We start from the raw sequence: 22,269 nt of genomic DNA on the forward strand, positions 1-22,269 counted from the left end.
AGACCAGGGTGCGCAACTAGTAACACAAAATGAATGTCTCACTGCGGAGGAAGTGAAAGACGTCTTACATGACATAAAATCTCTTCGGTTTCGTTTTCGTTCGTTGTCAAAGTACAGTAACTACAGAGTCGCGCTGTTTACCGTGCTTAAATACGTCACTGTAGCCCTGGTATTTGGAAAACACATCTGTGCTCTCACTTTCGGCGTAGCCCACACTGCAAACACAACCTAACGTGAGCACCTGTTACCATGGTCTCGCTCCTCATCTTTATCGATTTACTTTTAGTCACCCTTGAAGAAAACATTGCATTTTCGCATCGGTCCAGTTATAATCACTGGCAGTTGTGCGCGCTAACATGGAGAAAACTAGACCATCACCATGCGTGCTGTAGATCTCACGCCCCGCCGCAGATCAATTGGCCTTCTTTTTCTCCATGAAGCCAGAGAGAGCAGCGTGCATGGCTCGTTAAATGCTGTCGCGGTTGTTATCGCGTCGTGGCACTATGCTGACTATATAAGCTCACCTGCATCAGCAGGAACTGTTGTGAGCACATGTGCTGAATAGACGTGTACAGACCATTCCATGTTGGTTTTTACGATCGTCAGCTTTAATGGAATGCTTTTCGACTATATATTGATAATGTCAATGGTCTCTGCCAGATCGCTGTGGGTGCGCATGGTCAGAACGACAAAAAATAATTATAGGCAAAGAAATCAGTTGGAAACACTGAACTGCCCTCTCTGCATGCAGTAGCGCTGGTACGAAACACTTCCAATTAGTGGAGTTTACAACTGAAAAGGAAAATTCAACTCTGCGCCAGAATAACTGTTCCAGGTTTCCGATCAGTTTCAGCCATCGAGATCCCTGGGCGCGAATGCACCTCACTCTGACAATTTAGGGCTTTCATGGAAAAACGAGTTCGAGTGCCTGGTGACGGAGGTTTTCTCGCAACAGTAATAATGTATAGTTACTGCGCTGACTCTGACGAGAAACGAACGCACTGTGTATGCGAAACCTTCACACTGCATATACGTGTCAGAGATGTGTATGCGCGTATTTCGTTCTTTGTGACACAAATTTTGCGAGCGCAAAAGTGTATAGCTGGAGAAATGTGACAGTTTGGATCTCGCAAGCAGTGCCATGCCCTGCAGTGCACATACCGTGAGGCCCATGTTTTTAGCCAAAGTGTTCTCGGAGATGTTGGCGAACGGCTTGTCGGCGCCTCAGCACTCAACCTGCTTGTACATCTTGGAAGTCGACCGACGCCAGTTGTCGTTCTCTCGAATCGCCTGTGGGCTCTCCTCGGAGGTCTCTTTCTGTAACACAGCGGCACCAGAACGTAATTAGTGGAGGCCATAGAGCCTAGGGGCTGCCCACGGAGTCACCCACGAGTGGCCCGTTTTAAACATTTTCATATCCCCGTGCAAAAATTACGCGACGTTAAAACTACTTCAAAACGCCGTCCGTAGCGCCATACTAACGTCTTTATACATGCAGATCCGACGATTTCGCGGCAGAAAACTGTGGCCAAACTCTGTTCATATATATGCCTGGGTAGTAATTGTATAATAGTTCATAGTTAAGCGACTCCTGTATATAGTAACGGCAGCCAACGAGACAAAAGCTAAACCATCGGCCCATCGCAGACCATTGTTATTCATGAACGGGATTTGTGAATCTAAATCCTATTTCTCTTAGCAAAGCACAGAATGAATTGCAGAACTTGACTTAACTGTCTTAAGAATTATAGCAGAAGGCATTTAATTATATGGTAAAATCGTTTAGCGCAAAATGTCTGTAAATGTACAAGGTGGGCGCGAAGATGACCCGCCAGACAATTCTTCCGCCCCGTTTCTTCCAGTACGCCCCGTCAAACACACCTGTCTGCGGTACTGCTCTCACCTTTTGTGGGGCGATGAGGAACGTCTCGACCTGGTTTTCCGCCAGGTACTGGTCCCGCTGGTGGCCATTCCCGGGCTCCGTCTCGAACTTGCCGTCCAACTGGTGGTAGGTGGCCTTCGTGATGTGAGTTTAGCTCTTTAACACTTATTTTGTCACACAAATTACGAACAGATTTCTTGTTTCCTCATCACGTTTTCACGAGACCACACTAAATACGCACGCTGCTTTATAATATCCTACTTCTCGATGCGAATTACCGGGCTTCGAGCCCCTTTTCTTTGATGGTGCGTCTCAGAATCGACGGACTGTAAGAATTTGGTGGACTTCGAGTCAGTGCGGCGTAACCGGCACGTAATATGCCGACATAGGAGACGAGTCGTTGGCATATGCTGACGGTGTTGAAATCTCCATATCCCATACTGTCCATTTTCAGTCGCTGGATTTGCTTTGAAATCATTGCAACCGCATCGACAGGGTTAATTGTCTTTACGTTAATACTGGATTCAAGTTTGAAAGAGCACTGAACAAGGGTAGAGGGGAGGAAGCCTCAGTTCGCAAGTTGAGCCGACATTTCGACAAGTGTACGAAGACAAGTCCACTTGTCGAGACGTTGGCTCAAATTGCAAACTGGGGCTACCCCCTCCCCTCCCCCATCCCCGTTCTTTTTTCGTTTGTCCAGTGTTCTTTAATACCTTGTAGCAATCTTCTTTCTCTCCTTATACCCTGGATTCAAGTTTGTGGTTTTACCTTCTGCATTAGCCACAGCCGGTAAACCGTACTCCGCATGAAATGGCTTGGCGTCTCATAGTAAATGCTGCCTCCACATTACTGGCCTGAACGAAACACAGGAAGCAAAAATCCTCTGAAATATATTACAGGTATTTTTCTTTGATCCTTTGATTGTGTCTTCAGCCTGCGGTCCAGACCAAAGCAATCCAAGCGTTGTGCCATATTCTTGGGCGCCCGCTTCCACGAAAGCCTTTCATGGCTCATGAGTGCCGTCCACAGAGGTGGGCCAAACGAGACAGATACAAAGTCAATCCAGCAGAAACCACATAGCAAACCAGACTAGAATACAACGCTAAAAAAAAAAAAATTGTCCTCCACTGGAAACCGACCTCCTAATCCTCTGCTCAGAAGCCGAGGGCGCTAACCAACTAGGCCATGCCGGGAAAGTGAGAAACATTCTTAATTCTCCCTCTTTAGCGTTTCTGCTGTCTCTATGGGAACGTAGGGGGCGTAGACGATGGATTTACCTCTGTCTTCAGGGGGGAGCGTGACCGGCCACAGCCGCGCGTCGAATACCGCGCACGCCATCTGCCCGCAGCTGTGAAGACCAGTTAGCACCACGACCGCGATGTAATATATCTTGCACCGTGACCACGACAGAGCGCCATCGCCGCCGACGGCCGCCAAATGGCTTTCGCCTTTAAAGGGTCGTACGTGCGTCGTAGAAGTTTCAATGTACATTACGTGGCTTGTGTGCGTATGCGCGCGCGCGCGCTAGTGTGTGTGTGTGTGTGTAGGGGGGCGGGCGGAGGCGGGGGCTGCGTGCGTGCGCGCAGTCCCTTCCACGCAATGTGGTGTGCACCTCACGCAGCTTTTTTGCGTTTATGAGTCATCAGCTTCATCAGCCATTATTTACCTCTCACTGCCCGTCCCCCTTGATTTTCTACAACGTGGGCTACCAGGCAAAACACAAGTTATTTTGACACAAGCACCTCCCCAATTGCTCCTGACGTTAAGGCTGCCTTCTATTACTCTGATACAAAACAAACTTATCGCTTCACAGCTAACGTTTTTCATCCTCACAGTGTGGTCCTGCGTCGCGTCCTAAATGGAAACGTGAACGGTCAACTGGCGAGGATTGTAATTCCGTGAAGCCATCTGCCATGATGAAACTGCGTTTAATGGTTGCAACAGTAGTCATTATGGAAGTAGAATGGAGACAGATGCGGAGTGCGGCCAACCTGTGGGTCAACCCTTTCTTCGAGTGTTCTTTTACAGTTAGTGTCCCGCGATTAAAACAAAGCCTAGTACACATGATCTAAGGTTACAGCACATATTTTTATAGCTAACGCTTTTTTACGGCTTGCTGATATCCATCACTCTAAGAAAAAAGGGTGTACGAAAGGGGTAAAAAGGGCATAGCATGGTCATTTACCCCCTTTAGAAGGCCTTGGGGGTAACTTTGCACCTGCTGGAAGCAGGTCCCTATTCACTTACCCCCTCTTAGAAAACTTGCACCCTACTGTAACCCTACTTACCTTCTCTACCAGCGTTTGTGTGTGTGTTCGTGCCCCTTAGACAGCGGTGTGATTAGTTTGGGCACATGTCACGATGGGGCGCTCGTGCAGAATTCTGTCCCATCATGTCTCGTTCCTGCACCGTCGCTTTCAGAGAGGGGACGCCTTTTGTGCCACCTTCGCCACCGTTTTTCTCTGGCGGCGTTTGGGTCCCTCTCCATGTTTACTCTCCACAGTCAGGAACTGCAAGCTGCAGGTGTCATGGTTTCTATGGGGTGACGTCATGACTGCAAAACTGCTTCTAAATTGTAATGAAACAGCAGATACTTTTATTTTGCTTGTGGGAGTAATGCTCTGGCAGTGCACAGCCTGTTTCAGGCTTATAGTGGAGCCACTCCGACTGCATAGCGAACTGTCACGGGCCGTTCTGCAAACGTATTTCCTAAGCTGCTTAATGGAAAGAAAAGGCACAGTATCTGTCACACTTCTTGGTAGAATCCTGAACCACACCGTAAGGGGAAGCTTTGGAAGCTTCGAAGGAAGGTGGATTAAAAGAAAAGAAAGAAAGAGGTGCTGGTTGTGTTCAGCAACAAAATTATGCACATATTTGATTTTACCTGAAGCGCATACAGCTCGTTCGGCCGAAAAGGCATCGCCATTGCCATGGTCGTCGCCGAAACTCGCAACTCGTGGAAAAATATATGCTCTGATTTATATTAAAATCTTGATAAAATCGATTCCTTATACAGCTTTCATGGTGGTGTCATATCCTTTCGCGTCACATTCAGCATCCATCTGCTAGTCATGTTGAAGGTTAGTTTGCGACAGAGATTGGAACCAAACTACATATGTACAGCTGCCGAAATCTTAACTGACGATCGTGACGGCAGTACTTTCTGTGATTCTGAACGTTACAGAGCAGCTAACCTGCGAAAAGTCAAGTATAAGAAATGGCTCACCAAGCTCTTGCGTAATCTTGATCATCTGTCAAGTATTGTCCTTATTAAGGCGCAGGAGCATAGAAAAGGAGGTCGTCATGCGCACGCCAGTTAAAGATTTGGGCGGCTCTACCTCCGGTTTTATGCCTTTCATTTTAAAGTTCGCCGTTCACCGAGAAGTGAGGCAGATACAGCACCTTCCGTTCCTCCAAACAAAGCAAACTAAAGGCGTTAATCATATTGCCAAACTCTGCGTCTCTTAACGGCAAGAATCCGCGGAATGAAAACGCCGTGTTAAAGGCGCTATCGCGTCTACAGCTTTGGTGTCATGCTGGCTTGAAATTATTTAATTTTATAGCGTTAACTAGAGGCAGGCTGGTGGGCAGCTGAAAGCTGTGACACTCGAGGACAAATTTCATCAAAAGTTGTTTCTTTCTACTCGTTTTTTGTTGAATGCGACCAGCTACACTGAAAATAAGGATTTCTTCACCCTCATTTACTGTACCGCGGAAAGTATGTCAGTCGGACATTCTTAGTTTACAAATGGACTCACACACACACACGTATGTATAATATATATGTATACGTGGCAGAAATGGCATTTTGTTGATGGTATGACTTCTGATCGAATCAGGCAAGTACGCCAAACAACTTTAATATTAAAAATACTAACGGCAAAATCCCATTCCTGTGCGAAATTTGAGCTGCGAGGATTTTGCGGTTTAGTTTGGAGGAGCATACTACAGCGCGCTGGTAATTGTGCAACGCCCTGTATATTCCTGGGTCTGCTCTTTTAGAGAGTTTTTATGCTTCTGCAAACGACCTACCTGCCTGTCTGTCCTATAAATACACTTTTCCACGGGCCATCCGAATACGGTAAATAACTCGTCTTGCCTCGACCAAGGTTTTCATTTGCTTGATCTTACTGTTCTACACACATGCTCCCTTCTTCATTCTTTTTTTTTTTTTCAATTTTCAAAAATGGGCTAATCAGTTTGGAAAGGGAAGAAAACAGAATGCGTACACCGTGTCGTCGTGCTCTGTATTAACATTGCAGGAGACGTTATTTTTGCATGTCATCATTCATAATTTTTTTATTCGTTCCGATTTCAGCAGGTTCTTTTAGTTTTAAGGTGTACAAACTGCCCCAAGAGCTAGCTCTATTGTTATTAGTTTACCAGGGCTCCTTTTTTTCGCAGTGCTTCGGCGTGTTTCGTACTTGCTGCACCAGGCTGTCGGGTGGTTCCAATCGCCGCTTCTTGGGCGCTTTTGTGATGAAACACGACGCATGCATGTTTTCCGCCACGCCGCACACCAGGCACTTCGCATTTTTCAATGCAGCACACATGTGTTTGCAGCAGCATTGTGCGACACGATGCCTTCGAGCATAAGTTGAGTGGAAAACTTACAAAAGACCAACTAGCTGGCTGCGGAGCCATGCACAGCCTGTAATACTTTCACGTGGTCACTTATCCTTTCTAGTTCCGAGAATTCAGGAAACTGGGCGTTGATTCCTTCGCTCGCCGTATGACACAGTGCAAAGGTGACGCATGCTCTTTTGTCCTGATAAGCTTGCCCCTCCAGTGAACATCAGAATTTTGCACACTGAATCTCAGGCGCCAATGATGGAGGTGGGGTAAGGAACAATCAGAAGAACCTGCTGCTCCCCGGAACTCTTTTCTTCACAGCATGAAGTCATTTTTCGCCGGACTTTCGGAAACCAGTTTGGCTGTAGCTTCCACAGTGCCTAGGCGGGGTACACAAGGCGGGGTACCCAGGGAGCCCAAAATGCGTGCCTCTTTTCGACGGCGAGCACATGGTGGCTGTGAACACATACTCTTCTCAAGGCTCCGTGGGGTCACGAGTTATTCCAGCAGAAGCGATGTCCTGTTCGGACGCGGAAGCATCGAGCGGTCTCATGCCGATGGGCTGCACTGCCCTTGAGTTGTAAATATTTGTATCATACACAACATGCAAATAGATAAGTGCGAGCAAAGTCCTTCGTTGTCACTGCATTGAACTACCCCCTGTAAAGACGTAATCCTAAATTAACTGACGCGGCAGAATTCTGTTAAGGGCACAGCTCACGACGACTCTGCAATCAGCGACGACATGGAGCTTGGATAAAGCAAGAGGTACGCATCTTCTAGTGCTGCAACAGTCTTGGGCTGCCCAAAAGCAGCAGCGGAGGAGAGATCACGTTAGCAGATTCGCTGGGCCAGCGTTGAGAACAAGTATGGACTTGAAAGGTTGCTGCTGCTGCGGTGGCGCCGTGTACTAGCTTCGGACTCCATTACGCATGTCAATGGTGGGCGACAGCAGCAAGTGCGGCGGCAGCGGTCAACGTAAACCGGCGCATGGTGCTTGTAAGTTCCATTTTTCAAACTTTTTGCTGCCCTTATTGTGGGTTTAAGCCGGTACTCGTTTAATCAGCATGCGTCGCAATAGTGAGCACAGTGTTGAGTCCGAGGTTCGAGTGGTCCCAATCTCTATGATCAGCAGGCGTGACTGCATTTGAGTGACCACCCATACGTATAGCATGTATTTCAGCGAAGGTGAACTAGAAGTTTTAAAACTGCTTTTTGTGATATTGAGGTGGTTTCAAATTGCAATTGTTTACATCAGGATACAGTTTAATCAAGCTAATTTGGTGGTTAACTAAACTCGTAACAATTGACTTCTTATGGCACTTACTTAATCAATATTCGTGGTTACCCAAGTTTGCAAGTGCGAGATGCCGGGCTAGTGGGTACTGCATTCTTAAAGAACAGCGCAAGGAACAACACCGAAACACACAGAATGGATGGACACTGCCGCTGACTATACTTCGTCTCACAAGATGCTTGCAGCACTGCGAAAGGCAGAGGCACCCCAGTGTAATCAGGATCACGCGCACTGCAATAGGCAATTGTGCTCCTACGCGGCTCTTGCCACCAAATTGGCGGGGGTAACAGTATAAAAGCACAATTCTCTATTATAGTGTGCAGGGGCGAGAGGCACTTCGGAGCACAATTGCAAGGACTCCTCTGTCTTTTGCAGTGCTACAGATAACTTGTGAGACGAAGAACAACAACTGAAATTTTATTACCGAGCAAAACATATATAAACATGCATACAGAGGTGGAGCCAGGGCGATTACTATAGACTGTTTTCGGTGATCGCACAGCATCAACTTGGCTTCACACCTTTATGCATGTTTATATATGTTGTGCTCCGAAATAAAATTTCAGTTGTTATTGAGCGCCTGTGTCCGTCCATTCTTCTGTGTGTTTTCTTGTTGTTCCTTGCACTCTTATTTAGGCATACCTAAGTTCGGTCTAGTTTTGGGACATGTCCTTCAGAGTTATCTGGCGTTGAAAGCTTGCGTTGTTGATTACTGTGTCATATCCTTTCTCCTCCAGTAAAACCGCTTAACAGAATCATGCACACAGCTTTGAACTTCAGGCCAGTTGGCGCAGCTTAATTTCATGTCTCATAATGGACATTTTTGCAGTAGCTTCCTGCGATTGCACAAAGCCCCCTTATCTACCATTTTTGATGACCATGCTAGCGAAAATGGAGAAGTTTTCTGAGCGTGATTTTTCACAAACGTCCCCTCAGTTATCGACGCCCTGGCCTGCTGCACAATAATGGACCTTTTCTCAGCTGCGCACCCCTCTTGTGACCGCTAGGTGAAGTACCCTTGGGGACGGCTTACTGAGGTTCCCTCGCATATTTCCAGCAAACATTTTTTCACAATAGTTGAGTGGGCTTATTTTCTGAGCAGTAGTTGAATGCAGGGCTGTCATGTATGAAGCAGGTCAAGTGCAGGGGGAAGGTATATGAGGGTGTGTCCACAGATGCCTCAAGCATATCACTACACATGCTAGCTGAAAGTAGCCCAGCACTTATATATACTGCTTGGAAAACAGGCCGGCACCACTACTGCGAAAGAATTTGTGCAGAAAAAATAGGAGCGATCCTCGGTAACCCGCCCCGTCAGATTTTCCTCGCTTGGCGGCCACAAGAAGGGTGCGATGCTGGAAAAATGTTCTCCATGCAAGAGAAAGCGCTTGCTGTATCTGCAGCCGCGACGCGGTTCCAACACGCTTCCATTTTTTTTTTTTTTTGCCGCGCCGCCGCAGTTTAGTCGCCGAGGTGTTCCCATCGCTTGCATGTGTATACATTGTGAATGTGTCTATTCCCTCCACATCTCATTTTTCTCTCGTTTTTCTCTCACACAGGTTCCCTCGGAGTATGGATTCAACCACGACGATGACAAAAGACTGCTCGGTTATCCTGCCATTTTCAAACGCAATAAAAAGTAAACCCTGCCTTCCGTTCTCATGTACTAATATCGGTGTGCAAACTGCACCCTGAATGGCTCCATGGCCCGTCACAAATATGTCGCTCTAGCACGAAGAAACCAACATTGCGGAAGCGAGGGCGTCTGTGACCGGCTGACGAAGACATCATACATCTTTTCACCAAACGTTTTTCTTCTGTATAGGGTGTATGTTAAGGCTGTCTAATGTTGCAGCGGAGGCAGCATTACCACACATATGCCAAACGGAGTCGCTTGCGTTGCAAATAAAGAAAATGTATGTCTCGTATCGCTTCGATAGCGCCGATGTCTTGTGACTGACTGCACAATCAGTCGAAGTGTGGTTGTTTTCAAATTACTAGCGTACCAGTGTGCGCCTATAGACTATAGTTAGAAGGGCGCTAACATACCCTTCGAAGGAAAAGAACATTATCTTAAATGATTGTAAAAAACACTATATTATGAATTTATTTTATTCCTTTGGGTGGTAATATTACCCTTCCAAACGAAGCATAAATATGAACGTAAAAGTGCAAAGTTACGCCCATTCATAGGGTGCAAAGGTGCACTTACAGGGTGCTGTAGTAAGCTCATTACGTTGGCATAAATGCAGACCCTGTGAGGGTAAGTTAACGCCTTATGATTACGCATAAGCTTTTTCCAGCTGGGAGCAAACATGCATCCGATTTTAGAGCATATTTTTGCACTTTCATGGCTTAACCTTTAGTCCTTCTGAGAAAGGGTAACATTACTCCCCAGAAGCATATACTTGCACTTCACCATATGGCATAACGTTAGCCTCGTTGTAGCGTAAACTTTACACCAGACACACTTAAGCCCCCGTCGAGGGTGTAACTTTGCACCCAAAGGGGCTCCCCAGTGCGGCAGTGGACTTACCCCCCTAAAGGGGTAAGATCACACCTTTTTTTCTTAGAGTGATGTCATCGCTGATTTTTCTACAGCACTTCACTCAACTTTGCATCCCATAATAGACTAGTCACATACTCAGTGGGCGGTTATTCCATCATTCAAGGGACATAACACCACATCACACCAGCCAAGAGTTTGCGTTCAACATTCACAGCGGCACCGACACGCATTGCATTCTTTTCTTGTTTCGATTATTTCGGGAAAGTACAGCGAAGAGAGCACTCTTCCATTCTTGCTTCTGCCGTCGACCGCATTCCTCATTTCGGGAAGGCTGTCAGTCAAATGTTTCGTTGAAACCGCTCCACTCGGCACGGGGAGTCGAAACGTGCCTTTGCATGTTTCGACTTGGAAGTTTGCAGGAATAAATGCATGCTTGCTCGCTCAGTGGAAGAATGCTGTTCTGCGGCGAGGAAGCTTCGCCTTGTCAGAGGGTCGGCCAGCGCCTCTTCGAAGAATTCCACGTCTATGAGCAGGCACCCATGGGGAAGGCAGCGCGTACCGAAACGACCGTGAGTGGGGTGTGACAGGGATCCCAGGCCGAGGCTGATGCGGATTCCACGCGGCGGCATTCCTTTGAGCGGGAGCGGCGATCCCGGTCCCAACAAAAACGGAACGTACGCCTAGATGCCGACGCAGGAAGGAAAACGCTAACCAAAATATCCTCAGTTCATCCAGCCCGAGATATTTGATCTCGGTCCTCTGCTCGCTAACGGTAACGAGATAAATCCCGCTTGGCGACGGAGGCCGACACATGTCGCCGAGCACATCCAGGGCTTTGTACTTAGATTACAGGGCGAACATATTTACGACCCACTGTAAGGTATTGAATTTTATAGCGCTGAGGAAACACCACAGGAAGAAAGACACAAAAGGACCTGTCCTTTTGTGTCTTTTTTCCTGTGGTGTTTCTTCAGCGCTATAAAATTCAAGATCATGTACCGACTAACCATCCAAAAAGTCCTACTGTAAGGTATTTGTCAGCTCCGCAATAACACGGATTGAATGTTTCCCCCAGCAATGTTCCAGCACGTGCATAGCGAGCCATCGCTTCTCCGGACAGCTTTTCATCAGCGCACGTGGAGGAATTGCATGGACAGATGCGAGCTGCCTGGCATTATAAACCACTCTTGCGCGCTCTCGCTTGACTTGGTGCGTGAGCCACAGTTGTAGAAGCGGGCGAAGAAAATGAGATGCAAAATGGAAAGAAAGCCTCAACGGCGACGACGCAACTATCGGAGGATCCAACGCCTGCGGGAATATCGTTCGCTATGCAAGGTTACTGCAGCCTTCGTGGCATATCGGCTCTGAGAGAACTAAAGGAAACAACCAGAGAATGGAAACTACTACATTAAGAACATCCAGGCTATAATGGCCGAATTTGGTTTTCATGGAAATTATATCCCAAGACGGCCCATTAGCGCCACGTAGTTCATGCAGGGTTTTGAGGCAATACAATGCCGCTGATACCTAGGAAATTAATGTATGCCTTTGTTCAAGTGTATTGTTTCTAGCATTGAAGCACAATCTGCGTAAAACACAAGTCCCAGTGGTGCGTCTACCTGCTCGTGGTTACGCACAACAGTACGAGAGTACTGTGTTTTTATTCTCATATCCCATTGTGAGGATACAATATCAGCTAATATTTATCAAAAAAGTTCAGATGCAAACCCTTCGTGACAAGACATAATTATTCGCATGAAAAAAAAACAAAAACAAAAAAAAACGTTAGAATGAAAGAGGAAAACACTCCAGTCACGTTATGTACGTGCACGATAGTCATATAAAAGCACATGCGTGGAAACAGTGCAGAAGTGTTTATATGCGAACTTCCCAAAAATGAATTGAACATAAAGTCCAGCTTGGTTATGTATTCTTAACTGTGTCTACACGCTTTTCGTTGTTTTTATTCTGTGTGACCATACGTTAACGGTTTCAACTCATCACTCTATCCAGTTCTATCAGATATTGCGTGATATTATATCAGGCTATGAGGAGACTGAATCACATACTTTTGAATGTTATACGGTCGCTACTAACTGAGCCGAGACAGATGCTTTATTATTCACCGCTGTGAATGAAGCTTCATGACGAGGCATTTAAAACAAAGGCGGAATTAAAAGAAAAAGTGGTTTGAAGCCACTCATCTCATTTCTGAGGGGACGCAAGCGTTGGCTCTTCCCTCAAGTACCCCGCCGGGGTGGCGCAGGAGTTACGGCGCTCGACTACTGTCTCCAAGGACGCGGATCGAATCCCGGCCTCGGCGGCCGCTTTTCGATGCAGGCGAAAAGCCAGGCGCCAGTGTGCTGTGCAATGTCAGTGCACGTTAAAGAACCCCAGGTGGTCGAACGTTCCGGTGTCCTCCACTACGGCGTCTCTCATTGCCTGAGTTGCTTTGGGACGTTAAACCCCACAAACCATATTCGCTTAAGTGTTTGTGTGTGTGCGTGAGGGGAGCGTTCTCCTCAATATTTTTATTAAATGACACAAGCATCCCATTTTTCCTACATTCACTGGCTGCATTACGTATGTTATGAGCAGGGTACTTTCACGTTTTTTCCCGAATATGAATTTAATTTTATATTGACTTGCAACAGTGAACGAAACACAGAAGCAGTTTACGGTAGAACGCGGAAATCTTCTCGGTGCTAAGTCAGCACAGTTCGGTGTGCACACTACTTATTATGAAAATTTGCCATCCTCAAAATAAAATCAACGGCGCCTACACCAACTCCGCTCTGCTATAGGAAGCACTAGATAAGAGGGAACAAAAAAAGGCGATGTGGTACTGAAGGCCGAAGGGATTGAAGTGGGTGAAAAGTTCCATGATACACATTTCGCTCGCGGACGAACACGAGCGAAGACAAAGCGAGGCAGGCGCAAGGCGGAGAATATGAGGTCTGCTTTAGAAAGTGATATAGCACAACCCTGCCGCGGGTGAAAATAAACGAAAAGGTGCGGCGAAAGAGCGCGGATTACTCTCGGATCCGGGCCGCAGAGCACCCTGAAGAACAAATTGAGAAAAGCGAAGTAAAGCAAGAATGAGACCGTGCCATCATTCAGGCCGTTTGCGAGCGAGACACTGCACGGATGGGGGGGGGGGGGGGGGGGGGGGGGGGGAGCGTGGCCGGAAATCGATCACATTCTCTCGCGAGCGAAGGGAAGCCACGCCAAGGCAGAGAAAGAGAGAGAGAGAGCTTTGGAGGTGCTCTGACGAGATCAGGGACGCCGCGCGCCGCGCACCTCTCAGGTGCTTGTCCACCCAAGCGACATCGGAGGCAGCAGAAAAGGCGTCCGGCCACTTTTGACCTCTACCCAAACATTGTGTGCACGCTGTAGGCTGGAGCGGTTTACACATACGCATGCAACGGCATGTAAAGGTGCAGCGGTATCGTAGCGGTAGAACATCCGTCTCGCATGCAAGAGGGCCGGGGTTCAAATCCCGGTGCCATGCAATTCTCCACCGGATAAAAAAAAAAAAAGAATCCGCGTGTTGATGGAATTGCACAAACAGGTTTGGGATGCGACCTGATGCCGGTGAACACCTCTCCGGCAACGCACTCCCTCACTAGAACAGGTGTTGGCCACCCTGGTGCAGTAATTGGCCGCAACCTCTCATGATAACCTCCATGAAACCCCGGCCCCTAGTCACCAGCGGCTGCGGAACAACTGACCACGGCGGCGCTCAGACCTGCGACTCAGCGGGGGGTGCTAAGAATCTCTGTCTCCGCTGGACAGGCCGCCATTGGAAACTGATCCTGGCAACGATTAACGCTAGAACCCTAGCTAGTGAAGCTAGTTTAGCAGTGCTGTTAGAGGAACTAGTATGAATTAAATGGGATGTCATAGGGCTTAGTGAGGTTAGGAGGCCGAATGAGGCATATACTGTACTGAAGGATGGGCATGTACTGTGTTATCGAGGTTTACAAGAGAGGCGACAACTAGGGGTAGGTTTTTCTTGTCAATAAGTACATAGCGGGTAATATAGATGAATTCTATATTATAAATGAGAGGGTGGCAGGCATCGTAATTAGGCTAATAAGCGCTATAAACTGAAGGTTGTACAGGCCTATGCACTCACATGTAGTTATGATGACTAGGCAGTTGAAAGCTTCTACGAAGATGTAGAATCGGTAATGCGAAAAGTAAAGACGCAGTATACTGTACTAACGGGCGACTTCAATGCCAAGGTAGGGAAAAAGCAGGCAGGAGACCAGGTAGTAGGTGACTATGGCATTGGTTCCAGGAATAGCAGGGGGGAGTTACTAGTTGAGTTTACAGAGCGCAGTAACTTAAGAATCATGAATGCCTTCTTCAGCAAACGGAAGAACCGGAAATAGACATGGAAAAGTCCTAACGGGAAGACTAAAAATGAAATTCACTTCATACTGCGTTCAACCCCCGCCAGATGTAGAGAATAAGATTGAGATGGAGCGCATTTGGCAAGCACTCGCAGATTATGACTAGCAGCTTACTGGTATCGCTCAAGAGGAAAGTATACATCAGTTGCATCTTACCTGTACTCACCTATGGGGCTGAAACGCGGAGGCTAACCAAGAGGGTTCTACTCAAGTGAGGACAACCCAGAGGGCTATGGAACGAAAAATGGTAGGGGTAACATTAAGAGATAGGAAGCGTGCAGAATGGGTCAGAGAAATAACTCAAGTTACTGACATTCTAGTGGAAATTAAGAAGAAGAAATGGGCATGGGCAGGACATGTAGTGCGAAGAGAGGATAACCGATGGTCGCTTAGGGTAACAAACTGGATTTGAAGGGAAGGAAAGCGTAGCAGGGGGAGGCAGAAAGTTAGTTGGGCGGATGAGGTTAAGACGTTCGCAGGGGTCAAGTGGATGCAGCTAGCACAGAACCAGGTTGAGTGGAGAAATATGGGAGAGGCCTTCGCTCTGTAGTGAGTATAGTCCGGCTGATGATGATGATGATGATGTAACGGCCCTGAACAACCAGATACCTTAGATTGCAAAGCGGTATCCGTATCTCCTCGATCACGCCCCCACTAAAAGTCAGGCTTTATGCACCCAGGCGGCGGAAGCTCAACACCTGCCCGAAAGGTCGGGATTTTGCTCTTTTCTAGCGGCGGATCACTAATTTTTCAGCAGCTACGCTTGCCTGACGGCGTCGGCGATAAAGGAGCAGCTGTTCATGCTTCCGCTGCTGCCGCCAGACATTTATAGCGGCAGGTTCCTGAATCTGCTTTTGTCGCTTGTTCGTCCAGTTATCACCGGAGGCAGTGTGACGTTGTTACGGCCGGGAAGCAAATAAATACGCTGTTGGGTCGTGAAAGGTGGAAAAACTGCTTGCCTCATGCTACCGTACTCTCTTGAGAGGTTGCTCGGCGAACTAACACTGTGGCTTGCTGTTACTCCTGTGCTCCTTCGAGAGCACTGGAGTGAACAAAGGCCACATTAGACTCTTAGCTGTGCGACAGCTACGCGCCTGAAGAGAGTGGTTCTCCTCAACGGAAAGGCCGTTAACGTTCGCGTTTACAGCACGAAAGCTTAATTTGGACACCGTAGATTCGTTCAGAGTCCATAATTGGGGCATGGACTTGGAAATAATCATGACTTACCCATCTAGCGGCTAAGTTGGGAACAATTAACAGCCATGCCGATACCGCGGCCTGTTCCACGGCCATCCGTGGAACAGGAAACAGGCAGCGCACATCGGCGTTTAGGAACTTTCGAAATCAATTTTTTTGCGTTCTGATAGCACCGGACTGAAGGAAAAAGTGATGGCGACTCAACTCGGTTAAGCCTGGATATGCGTTGCGAAAGCTACCAAACGGATTGTTCGCAAAATCCGACCCGACCATTCTCGTCGCCGATGCACTGGATGCAAACCGTATGGTGCGATCGGCGTTTCGGCGCATCTTCTTGGCGCCTTTCGATAATTGCTGCTCCATTTGACAGGCTTCTTCGTATTATTATTATTCTTCTTGCTTCATTTCACCGGCTTCTTGTGCTCTCCCTCTTCCCTCCTTCTTCTCCTTCCCTTTTATGGGTCGAAGCAAGTAGTTGCCAAGGTCAACACTTCGTCTTTATGCGCCGCTGAGTAGCCTAGTGTATAGTTTTCGCTGCAAAAAAAGCTTTTCAACAGCAGTTAAACCATTCGGGCCGGCCGAGGACTGCAAGCCCGATTACAATTCCTGTGTAACTTTTATGTTATACAGAAAGAATGCCAGCGCGCACCACTGGCCGCGAAGGCGGGAAAGAAAGCAATTCAGGGCAGCTTTCGATCTACTTTTTATCGTTGAAGGATTTCTAGAAACCGTGTATCGTGACAATTTCAGCAGTGAAAGCAAACGAACCGCTTCATGAAATTATTAGGAGCAATGCAAATCGCGCTACTTTCGTTGGGCCCACCGATCATGCATATGCATTCTTATTAATGCTTGAGCGGCTGCAGCATGGAGTTTTTACAACGATGTTGGGGTTATAATCTATAAGGATCCATTGTCCATTTCGGATTCATTTCGCCTACCCTAGACGACTGTTGTTGGATAACAAAACCACGGCGTTCAACCGTCAATAGCACTGGCTGCATGACTCGACTGCCAGTTGGCCGGTGCGTGGGGCGAGTGCGGTGACTGTCGACGACGGCGGGACCCGCAATGTCGCTAGCTGGGTTCGTCTGATGCTGCCGTCCGGCGAGATGAAATAGGAAATGGATAATTGATACTTGCTGAATAATGGTCCATAATGACCTCAATAAGATGTGCTTTTATAATAAATTATTTTATAGCCCATTTGTTGTTGCGAAATTTGCCTATATTAATGAATGGCTGTTATTTTCACAATCTTATTCGCATTTATTATCGGCAGCAAAACCTTGCGAGATGCGTGTTTTCATAAACAAATACTGTAGCGCTCTTTCACGAATTAATAAGCCGTCAACTAAACTATTAGGCATAGTTGTATTCAAGCGGAACATGCATGTTCATTCATGCCTTCATAAACTTCAGGCGACTGTGTCCAAATAGTTCTTCTTCGCCGGACGACATCTAGAAAATTTTTGTCGTAAATAATACCATCCGCTTGTTGCCCAATGGCTACTTGTTGCACGGGTATTTGGTTGCTTCGGTCCCTTCTCTACCAAGAAAGCGTTCAGAACTCGCGCGAAAGGTTTCCAAGTTCGAACACTTCCAGTTGGTGCTTGAAATTCAGAGGCTACTCGTCTTCGCTGATTGGAAGAGTCGCAACAGAAACAGCTTACAGCGACATTCACGCATACCCAAGCTGTTAACATTATTATCTTCTGCCAATCATATTTATTCGGTTGTTATTCTCTCGTTAATTCTAACAACAATGTAAAGAAAACGATTTTGCTATCCGCGGCACTTGTCAGCACTTGAGCTGCGGCTGCCGGAAATGAAGCAGGCAGGGAGGAGAGAGGGGAAGAAGGGGGCGAAAGTAAGAAAGGATGTGTGGAGAGGGTATGCAAAAAAAACGCGTACAAAATATAAAAATATGGCAACGATAACCGCACTGCCCGCCAGTTGTTGTCGTATCAGTTGAGTAGCTTATACTCTTTTCGCCTATTCAAGACGCTTTGCGCGTGCGCTTTCCGCATAGTGTGCTCTGGCCATGCCCTGGGCGCTGCCCCTTTTCGAGGCTATTATCCTCCTCGCCGCAAAACCGGCCTATACAGACGCCTATGATGCTCCGCTTCAACTAAGCAACTAAGCCGTACGGGAATGCCTGCGTTGCCTATTCGCCCCGATAGTGTGGATCGGCAGCCGGCGGCGCTCGCAGAAACGTACGCAGCATAGGTCGGCTTCCAACTTTACGGCGGGTTTGGTGCCGAAGAAAACGTGCTTTCTGCAATTCATTAGCGATTCACTGTTTAGAGTGCTCCAGTGTTGGGGAAAAAAATCCGTGCATATGGCCAATGCTGCGGAAAAGTGCGCGAATTATAGAAAAAGAAGGTACGCAACACACCCGTCTTTCAGATTTACTGGCATCGATCTGCACGCCTTTTGCATTGTACTGCGCTCATGGGCTGAATATTTCAATTGTGCACTATTTGCCTAATGACAGCTTTTTTTTTTACCACCTTTGCAACAGTGTACACGTGTCTTATACGAGTGTCAGGCAAGCCAATTTAGCGTCAAGCCCACGCAGATGCAAGGTTCGTTCTCTCACCTGCCGTAATTTTGAATAAATTGAGACACAACCTGGTTCATTATATCGTACTTGACTCCATGATTAAGCTGGTTAGATGCAGCACTGAGAGCCAACTGTCCGGCGGTTTGCCGTAGACTGAGTGCACATCAACTCTGGCTATAGACAACAATTAGGCCCAAGTATTTCCCAAAAATGAGATTACGCCTAAACTGTACAGGAAATCTCGCCGCACAGGAAAGCTGGCTGTTCACGTATAGAGCGCTGAGTAGATCGAATTCGCCGATCTCACAGTGACCCGAATGCTTCTTGCGGCCAATGTCAGAGAATCTGATAGTGTAGCACTGCGCCATCGACTCTAAAAACTTTTCCTGAAAACGAGGAAAGTAAAGGAATTTCTGATGAGTGTGATGTTGATAAATGGTAAATTAGTATACCGTAAGAAGTTTTTACATTGCCAATAAATTTATTTTTGTAAGAGAAGTTTTACACACTTGACAAAATTTAGAACTATCAGCGATTAATTTTCAGTAAAGGTAAAGTCCGAGCTACATACGAATCAGTCGCTGAGATATCATAAAAAAGCTCAGCATGCATGGGCGCTGTAATATTCTGGCAAAACATTTTGAAAGGCGGAAGATTTCTTTATTAATGTATTTACTGCGCAGTGACTCAATCTCATGTGAAGCAAAATATTAGGGTGACATTTGCGCAAAACTGGGTGCCGAATATAAAACTACATCTTATCATGCGACAATAAAGGTGCATTTATTCCCTAACTAAGCAGGGCTAGTTAGGCCCGCATGAAGCTATTTTACTTCCCTTGTCAGAAATAACGAGTTTGTCCGGGAGACAGCAGTAGCACTCATAGACGAAAAGAGATTATAATGGGCTACGAATGAAGTACATTGATCTAGGTGTATTATGTAATTTATAGTGCAACAATTAGCTGCTAGAAGATATATTTTTCTCAAACATTTCTCCAAAGCACAATTTCCTCCCTAGCCCTGTTACGGATGCGCAGAAGCCTTCAACGGCGAAGAAAAAGAAAAAAAAAAGCATATGGGGTTTAACGCACTAAAATGACAACGGCTATGATGGATGATGTAGTGGCGGGCATCTGTGTCGTTCACCAGCTGGGGTCGCTTAACGTGCAGTCAGATCGCACAGCAGAGGAGCGCCTTGTGAAACCGCCGCGATTGAGCCCCTCGTTCTCGAACTCAGCAGACGAGCGCCCTACCACTGAGACACCGCGACGGAGGGTTAACAAAAGCAAAAAAGAAAGGTATATTCAAACCACTCGGTCATGCACACAAGACACAGAGTGGCCTGTTCAAACTGCATTCTGCTATGCAGCAGTCTGTGGTCGTATGCTTCAGTAGCTGGGGTATTCCAAACAGATTTCTAGCGTTTAAATTAAATTGTATTGACGGCTGCGACCTGTTTTACTTTGGCACGGCGCCTAACGATAGCATCACTTCGTTTGAGACGCCGCGCGTCAAATAATCTCAGCGCCGAAGACCGACTGATAATGTCCTTAAGCAGCATGGCACACACAATATGGACAAGTATTTTTTTTTTTTTTTTGAGCGTGGGATGATAACGGGTTCTATTTCTTTTGCAAGAGGTAGATAGGTAAGTAAAAGCGCACAGGAACCGTGAAACGAACAAAAAATACAGGTATACACGCAGCACGCGTTGGCTGGCACACGACGCGAACACGCATCCACACTGAGTAAGGTTCACCGCTGCGCCGCATTGTGACAACTCCTTGATCTCGAGGCCAATAGGAGTAGCGTCTCTTACTCCTCGCCTAAAGTTCTGGCAGGTTAGGTTCCCATCTAAACATCCCATATCATAAGAAAAGCCCAAACTGGCCGCGCCTGCTACGTCATGTAGTCTCCTGACGTCACACCACCCGCCGACCAAGCATGCGCTGCTATTTCACCTGCCAAATACCACGGGTCAGGCCATGTCCGTCGTTTCCCACTCACTGCGGCGACAACGCCGGATTTTCTGCGTAGCGCTGCCTTTAACGCTCCCGTGTTAAAAACCTTTTTGTTTTTTCATAATGGTTATCTTTCATATAGAACGACCCTGTGTCTTTCATCCTTGCTAATAATGTGATTAGTGACAGCGACTAAGAGTCGTTTTCATAACCGAGGTACGAGAATAGCTTTAACTAGGGAGTTGCACAGGACAATATCATTCACCCCTAACTTGAATTGACACTACTTAACGGCATAGCGTTATATAGAGACTTTCAGTATAGCGTTTGAACTCTTTCATTAGATAAACGCCAGCAAATTAAGGGACGTTCGCAGGGCTTGGTTGAAGTAGGACTTTGCTTCTGTGTCAGGTGGTGCTGCACATAATGAGGTAGCTTACGACTGTGTCCTAGTGAGGATTTGTGCGCTGATCGTGGTGAAAATAAAATACTAATGAGGTGTTCAGTAACAAAATGAATTGAAGTGAATGCTGATACGCAAGGGGAACCAACAAATGAGAAACATTAAGATGTAACGTAAGAACCCTTTCAGGCGTAGTTCCAATTCTTTTGTGTGAACCAACGTGTGTTTCCAAGAATGGTAAGTCCATAAGAGCAAAATGCTACCCCTCTTGTGCTCATCCCTGTGTTCGGACACCGTGAAATGGCATTCGCGGCCAGTCTCGAACTCCTGTCTCCTCACTGCAATCTCTCTTCCACTTTTTTTTCCTCTTCAGACCTACACTTCTGACAACAGCCTGTTGCTAATTTCATACCTCAGCAAAACCTCGAGTGCTCACTCAGGCTCACACAAAAACATTTGATGACCCTGCGGGATCACACAATCTCAGCAATGCTCGGGCTCACTGAACCTATGAATGCAACATCATTTAGACTCAATCCTACTTCCTCCGACTCACGCCTCATTCAGAGCCAACCACTCACTGCAACTCACGACGCACTTGGGCTCACTCACTCGACTCACGACTCACCTTGACTCACTCATTTTGGTTCACTCAGTTCGCTGAAGGATCATGTGACTCAGTCACTGTGTGATGAGAAATTTCTTCAGCCAGAGCGCTCTTGACCAAGAAAATAATCTTTATGTAGAAGGGTTGGTTTTTGTGCTTGGCTTGGTTCATTATTTTTCATACGAGTGAAGCGCAACATGCAACTTTTATTTTGTTGTAAAACACAAGCAGTGTTTAATTCTATAATTTGTGCGCAGGCATCAACGAAAGTCTCGAAAGGCTTGACTAGGCCTCTATCCACCTTAAGTTGAATATGAGTGGCAACATTCCTCATTTTACAAAATGCTCTAAATACGCCAGGAAGGGCATGCAGAAGGACGTTCCACAGATGTCTTTCCTCCGGTTACCGGGAGACGTTGCCAAGTCACCGCGTACTCCAGCCTCTTTTGTCACGGCTACAAATATTTCCTGTTCTCCGCTGTCACCAGATGTGATAAAAAAATGGCGCTGACCAAAATAAAGATTATGATCTGAGCCTGAGCCCGAACTCGCGACTCAGAATGGTCTGTACTTGAGTCTGGGCTCATCTGGAGGTGAGTCCGTACTCACTCACCACTCAAATAATGATCCAAAAGTGAGTCTGGAATCCCTCCCCACTCAGCAGACCATGATCTGAATGTGAACATGAGTGAATACGAGTCTAAATCCCATGGAGTCGAAATCCGTCGAATAGCCGAAAATGATTAGGCTTTTTTTTTCTGTTTTTTTTTTTTTTTTTTTTGTAAGACCAGTACTGATATTTTACTACAAATAGGAAGAGAGCAGAGTTTCGGCACGAAAAGTGCACTTGCTGCT

General features: G+C 46.8%; 1 pseudogene; it reads right to left on the minus strand.

Annotated features, from left to right (window-relative positions):
- The window catches only part of LOC146202690 (uncharacterized), a 303,761-nt pseudogene that overhangs the window by 43,134 nt on the left and 238,358 nt on the right, over positions 1–22,269 (minus strand).

Source organism: Amblyomma maculatum, chromosome 1, assembly GCF_055883805.1.
Source record: "Amblyomma maculatum isolate TAMU_Amacu chromosome 1, ASM5588380v1, whole genome shotgun sequence".
NCBI lineage: Eukaryota > Metazoa > Arthropoda > Arachnida > Ixodida > Ixodidae > Amblyomma > Amblyomma maculatum.